We start from the raw sequence: 6,151 nt of genomic DNA on the forward strand, positions 1-6,151 counted from the left end.
AGAACTCTCATCTGGGGACAACAACTGCAGGGAGAACACATATTTTCAGATGAACATGGGAGAGCAGAAGGCTGCCTAATACTGAAGCACCCCAAACAACAAACCAAATGCAACAACTAGTACAAGCATTCCTGGGGGAAGGTCTGCAGAAGACGTATTTGCATACGGTGATGTCATCCAAGCAGTGGGCCAAAGTTGGCTGGAACCCTCATCTGCATATGAAAAGAGAAAAGGGGTATGCAGGGCATGGCGGCCTTTTGCGGCGCTTGGATGACCCTTAGTTCGCATTAAACACCTCCACCCTCCGTCGGTGTGGGGCTCATGTTGGCTATGCCCCAGCCCCTGAAGCATTCAAGCTGATTTCTTGCAGCAGCTGGGCACTGTAACAGCTCCAGAGCTGCTCTGAAAGGCAAGTAAAAGGGTGTGGGCCCTGCAGCACTACCTGTAGTTTGCATTGTGCGTTGGAAGGCACAAAGTAAGCAGACAGGAGAAGTCAGGAGAGTGCACAAGGGCATAGAAGGCAGCGGCTCAAGAAAAGAGAAGTGGAAACAGACAGCAAACTAGGCTGGAGAGAGACCTGAGACAAAGAGATCTGAATTATACGAGAGCCGACCAGGGGAAACACAAATTATGCAGTCAAGTTTCCCACATTTGGGGAAATCGCAGGAGCAGCACACCCAGAGTGCAATGGGTGAGCCTTGCCCTGGGAGAAGCACCTTCATGATCATAGTATCTCACCTGGCAGTTATGTAGGAGTTGGGCTAGAGCTGGGGAGGGTCGCTGCTCGGGTACCCCCCTGTCAAGTGAAGGAGATCAAACTGAGGCAGCACAATGGAACTCTCGAAAGAAGAACAAGGCTAGAGGAAGATCTGAGACAAAGAAATCTGACTTTTACCAGAGCTGACCAGAGGAAAACACAAACACAGTCCCCCACTACCACAAATAATGCAGTTGAGTTTCCCACATTTGGGGAAATCACAGGGGTCAGCATACCCAGAATGCAATGAATGAACCTCACCCTGGGAGAACAATCTTTATGACCATGGTATCTCCTATGCAAAATAAGTATGATTTGGGATAGGGCTGGGGAGGGCCGCTGCTCAGGCACATCTCTGTCAAGTAAAGGAGATTCAACTGAGGCAGCACAAGGGAACTCTCATCTGGGGACAACAACTGCCGGGAGAACACATATTTTCAGATGAACATGGGAGGGCAGAAGGCTGCCTAATACTGAAGCACCCCCAAACAACAAACCAAATGCAACAACTAGTACAAGCATTCCTGGGGGAAGGTCTGCAGAAGACGGATTTGCATACAGTGATGTCATCCAAGCAGTGGGCCAAAGTTGGCTGGAACCCTCATCTGCATATGAAAAGAGAAAAGGGGTATGCAGGGCATGGCGGCCTTTTGCGGCGCTTGGATGACCCTTAGTTCGCATTAAACACCCCCACCCTACTTCGGTGTGGGGCTCATGTTGGCCATGCCCCAGCCCCTGAAGCATTCAAGCTGATTTCTTGCAGCAGCTTGGCACTGTAACAGCTCCAGAGCTGCTCTGTAAGGCAAGTAAAAGGGTGTGGGCCCTGCAGCACTACCTGTAGTTTGCATTGTGCATCGGAAGGCACAAAGTAAGCAGACAGGAGGAGAAGTCAGGATAGTGCACAAGGGTATAGAAGGGAGGGGCTCAAGAAAAAAGAAGTGGAAACAGACAGCAAACTAGGCTGGAGAGAGACCTGAGACAAAGAGATCTGAATTATATGAGAGCCGACTAGGGGAAACACAAATTATGCAATCAAGTTTCCCATATTTGGGGAAATCGCAGGGGCAGCACACCCAGAGTGCAATGGGTGAGCCTTGCCCTGGGAGAAGCAACTTCATGATCATAGTATCTCACCTGGCAGGTAAGTAGGAGTTGGGCTAGAGCTGGGGAGGGTCGCTGCTCGGGCACCCCCCTGTCAAGTGAAGGAGATCCAACTGAGGCAGCACAAGGGAACTCTTGAAAGAAGAACAAGGCTAGAGGAAGATCTGAGACAAAGAAATCTGACTTTTACCAGAGCTGACCAGAGGAAAGCACAAACACAGTCCCCCACTACCACAAATAATGCATTTGAGTTTCCCACATTTGGGGAAATCACAGAGGTCAGCATACCCAGAACGCAATGAATGAACCTAACCCTGGGAGAACAATCTTCATGACCATGGTATCTCCTATGCAAAATAAGTATGATTTGGGATAGGGCTGGGGAGGGCCGCTGCTCAGGCACATCTCTGTCAAGTAAAGGAGATTCAACTGAGGCAGCACAAGGGAACTCTCATCTGGGGACAACAACTGCAGGGAGAACACATATTTTCAGATGAACATGGGAGGGCAGAAGGCTGCCTAATACTGAAGCACCCCCAAACAACAAACCAAATGCAACAACTAGTGCAAGCATTCCTGGGGGAAGGCCTGCCGCAGATGGATTTGCATATGGTGATGTCATCCAAGCAGTGGGTCAAAGTTGGCTTCAACCCTCGTCTGCATATGAAAAGAGAAAAGGGGCATGCAGGGCATGGCGGCCTTTTGCGGCGCTTGGCTGACCCCTAGTTTGCATTAAACACCTCCACCCTCCGACGGTGTGGGGCTCATGTTGGCTATGCCCCAGCCCCTGAAGCATTCAAGCTGATTTCTTGCTGCAGCTGGGCACTGTAACAGCTCCAGAGCTGCTCTGTAAGGCAAGTAAAAGGGTGTGGGCCCTGCAGCACTACCTGTAGTTTGCATTGTGCGTTGGAAGGCACAAAGTAAGCAGACAGGAGAAGTCTGGAGAGTGCACAAGGGCATAGAAGGCAGCGGCTCAAGAAAAGAGAAGTGGAAACAGACAGCAAACTAGGCTGGAGAGAGACCTGAGACAAAGAGATCTGAATTATACGAGAGCCGACCAGGGGAAACACAAATTATGCAGTCAAGTTTCCCACAGGAGTATATAGGATACGACCCAGTGGTACCTGACGACATAGATACTAACAGCTATTTAATAACATTACGCTAGAAAGTGATTATTAGCAACATATATATCTATATAAACAACCCCGCCAGGGTTGTGCCTTCAAAAATAATCACACACGGACACGCTTTTTAAACCTTTTTTTCACATCTCTTTATTCTTCTTATGCACATGTATGTTAGTTCTGTGATTTTAACCTTTATGTTTCACTGCAGTTTGGGATAATAATATTAATATTTATCCAATTTTAATACATACTTAATAAAGGTTATATTTTATGATTCATTCATTCTGTCCAGTGCGTCAACAGTGCAGATTTCTTCTTGTTTTTTCTCCCAAATTCTATAACAATGACAGTAAATGTTGTTTCTTTTCAAACAGAACTTTCTTGACCATGCTTCTTGCTTGAAAGATCTGGGAGCACATGGAAAACAGTACAAACCATGCAGTATCACAAGAGCCTTTATTTGATATTTCATGAAGATAGAGCAGAATTGAGGACACGTCAACTATTTCTGCCGAAGGTGGTTCATCTTTCCACATGGTGCCTTTGGCCACTGACACCTTCGTTGAGTCAAAGTCTCTGGCTGTGGTCAGAACTTTGAAAATTTATGTCACCAGAACGGTTCAGATTAGGAAAACAGAGGCTCTGTTTGTCCTGTATGCTCCCAACAGGATTGGGTGTCCTGCTTCCATGTAGACAATTATGCGCTGGATCTGTGGTAAGATTCAGCATGCTCATTCCACGGCAGGATTGCCGTTACTGAATTAGGTGAAGACCCATTCTACTAGAAAGGTGGGTTCATCCTGGGCAGCTGGTCGGGGAGTCTCGGCATTGCAACTTTGCCGAGCAGCTATTTAGTAAACACTTTTGCTAAGTTTTACAAGTTTTAGAGTAAAGGAGATTCAACTGAGGCAGCACAAGGGAACTCTCATCTGGGGACAACAACTGCAGTGAGAACACATATTTTCAGATGAACATGGGAGGGCAGAAGGCTGCCTAATACTGAAGCACCCCCAAACAACAAACCAAATGCAACAACTAGTACAAGCATTCCTGGGGGAAGGTCTGCAGAAGACGGATATGCATATAGTGATGTCATCCAAGCAGTGGGCCAAAGTTGGCTGGAACCCTCATCTGCATATGAAAAGAGAAAAGGGGTATGCAGGGCATGGCGGCCTTTTGCGGCGCTTGGATGACCCTTAGTTCGCATTAAACACCCCCACCCTCCTTCGGTGTGGGGCTCATGTTGGCCATGCCCCAGCCCCTGAAGCATTCAAGCTGATTTCTTGCAGCAGCTTGGCACTGTAACAGCTCCAGAGCTGCTCTGTAAGGCAAGTAAAAGGGTGTGGGCCCTGCAGCACTACCTGTAGTTTGCATTGTGCATTGGAAGGCACAAAGTAAGCAGACAGGAGGAGAATTCAGGATAGTCCACAAGGGTATAGAAGGGAGGGGCTCAAGAAAAAAGAAGTGGAAACAGACAGCAAACTAGGCTGGAGAGAGACCTGAGACAAAGAGATCTGAATTATATGAGAGCCGACCAGGGGAAACACAAATTATGCAGTCAAGTTTCCCACATTTGGGGAAATCGCAGGGGCAGCACACCCAGGTGAGATACTATAATCAGGAAGGTGCTTCTCCCAGGGCAAGGCTCACCCATTGCACACTGGGTGTGCTGCTCCTACGATTTCCCCAAATGTGGGACACTTGACTGCATAATTTGTGTTTCCTCTGGTCGGCTCTCGTATAATTCAGATCTCTTTGTCTCAGGTCTCTCTCCAGCCTAGTTTGCTCTCTGTTTCCACTTCTTTTTTCTTGAGCCCCTCCCTTCTATACCCTTGTGGACTATCCTGACTTCTCCTCCCGTCTGCTTACTTTGTGCCTTCCAATGCACAATGCAAACTACAGGTAGTGCTGCAGGGCCCACACCCTTTTACTTGCCTTACAGAGCAGCTCTGGAGCTGTTACAGTGCCCAGCTGCTGCAAGAAATCAGCTTGAATGCTTCATGGGATGGGGCATGGCCAACATGAGCCCCACACCAAAGGAGGGTGGGGGTGTTTAATGCGATCTAGGGGTCATCCAAGCACCGCAAAAGGCCGCCATGCCCTGCACGCCCCTTTTCTCTTTTCATATGCAGATGAGGGTTGAAGCCAACTTTGACCCACTGCTTGGATAACATCACCATATGCAAATCCATCTGCTGCAGGCCTTCCCCCAGGAATGCTTGCACTAGTTGTTGCATTTGGTTTGTTGTTTGGGGGTGCTTCAGTATTAGGCAGCCTTCTGCCCTCCCATGTTCATCTGAAAATATGTGTTCTCCCTGCAGTTGTTGTCCCCATATGAGAGTTCCCTTGTGCTGCCTCAGTTGAATCTCCTTTACTTGACAGAGATGTGCCTGAGCAGCGGCCCTCCCCAGCCCTATCCCAAATCATACTTATTTTGCATAGGAGACACCATGGTCATGAAAATTGTTCACCCAGGGTGAGGTTCATTCATTGCATTCTGGGTATGCTGACCCCTGTGATTTACCCAAATGTGGGAAACTCGCCTGCATTATTTGTGGTAGTTGGGGACTGTGTTTGTGTTTTCCGCTGGTCAGCTCTGGTAAAAGTCAGATTTCTTTGTCTCAGATCTTCCTCTAGCCTTGTTCTTCTTTCGAGAGTTCCATTGTGCTGCCTCAGTTGGATCTCCTTCACTTGACAGGGGGGTGCCCGAGCAGCGACCCTCCCCAGCTCTAGCCCAACTCCTACTTACCTGCCAGGTGAGATACTATGATCTTGAAGGTGCTTCTCCCAGGGCAAGGCTCAACCATTGCACTCTGGGTGTGCTGCCCCTGCGATTTCCCCAAATATGGGAAACTTGACTGCATAATTTGTGTTTCCCCTGGTCGGCTCTCGTATAATTCAGATCTCTTTGTCTCAGGTCTCTCTCCAGCCTAGTTTGCTGTCTGTTTCCACTTCTCTTTTCTTGAGCCGCTCCCTTCTATGCCCTTGCGCACTATCCTGACTTCTCCCGTCTGCTTACTTTGTGCCTTCCAACGCACAATGCGAACTACAGGTAGTGCTGCAGGGCCCACACCCTTTTATTTGCCTTACAGAGCAGCTCTGGAGCTGTTACAGTGCCCAGCTGCTGCAAGAAATCAGCTTGAATGCTTCAGGGGCTGGGGCA

At 48.5% G+C, this 6,151-nt stretch overlaps 6 non-coding genes and 1 pseudogene across 6 annotated transcripts; 3 read left to right on the forward strand and 4 right to left on the reverse strand.

Annotated features, from left to right (window-relative positions):
• Positions 1-590: 590 nt before the first annotated feature.
• LOC135047973 (U1 spliceosomal RNA) lies at positions 591-753 on the reverse strand. The gene has a single exon (XR_010239933.1). It is a non-coding gene; the product is annotated as a U1 spliceosomal RNA (small nuclear RNA).
• Positions 754-905: 152 nt separating this feature from the next.
• LOC135048010 (U1 spliceosomal RNA) lies at positions 906-1,069 on the reverse strand. Its single transcript, XR_010239964.1, has one exon. It is a non-coding gene; the product is annotated as a U1 spliceosomal RNA (small nuclear RNA).
• A 702-nt stretch (positions 1,070-1,771) lies between these two features.
• On the reverse strand, positions 1,772-1,906 carry LOC135047980 (U1 spliceosomal RNA; annotated as a pseudogene).
• Positions 1,907-2,058: 152 nt separating this feature from the next.
• LOC135048014 (U1 spliceosomal RNA) lies at positions 2,059-2,222 on the reverse strand. The gene has a single exon (XR_010239968.1). It is a non-coding gene; the product is annotated as a U1 spliceosomal RNA (small nuclear RNA).
• Positions 2,223-4,583: 2,361 nt separating this feature from the next.
• LOC135047986 (U1 spliceosomal RNA) lies at positions 4,584-4,739 on the forward strand. Its single transcript, XR_010239941.1, has one exon. It is a non-coding gene; the product is annotated as a U1 spliceosomal RNA (small nuclear RNA).
• A 674-nt stretch (positions 4,740-5,413) lies between these two features.
• LOC135048043 (U1 spliceosomal RNA) lies at positions 5,414-5,577 on the forward strand. The gene has a single exon (XR_010239997.1). It is a non-coding gene; the product is annotated as a U1 spliceosomal RNA (small nuclear RNA).
• Positions 5,578-5,729: 152 nt separating this feature from the next.
• On the forward strand, positions 5,730-5,892 carry LOC135047978 (U1 spliceosomal RNA). Its single transcript, XR_010239938.1, has one exon. It is a non-coding gene; the product is annotated as a U1 spliceosomal RNA (small nuclear RNA).
• The last annotated feature ends 259 nt before the right edge of the window (positions 5,893-6,151 follow it).

Source organism: Pseudophryne corroboree, unplaced genomic scaffold (genome assembly GCF_028390025.1).
Source record: "Pseudophryne corroboree isolate aPseCor3 unplaced genomic scaffold, aPseCor3.hap2 scaffold_944, whole genome shotgun sequence".
NCBI classification, from domain to species: Eukaryota; Metazoa; Chordata; class Amphibia; order Anura; family Myobatrachidae; genus Pseudophryne; species Pseudophryne corroboree.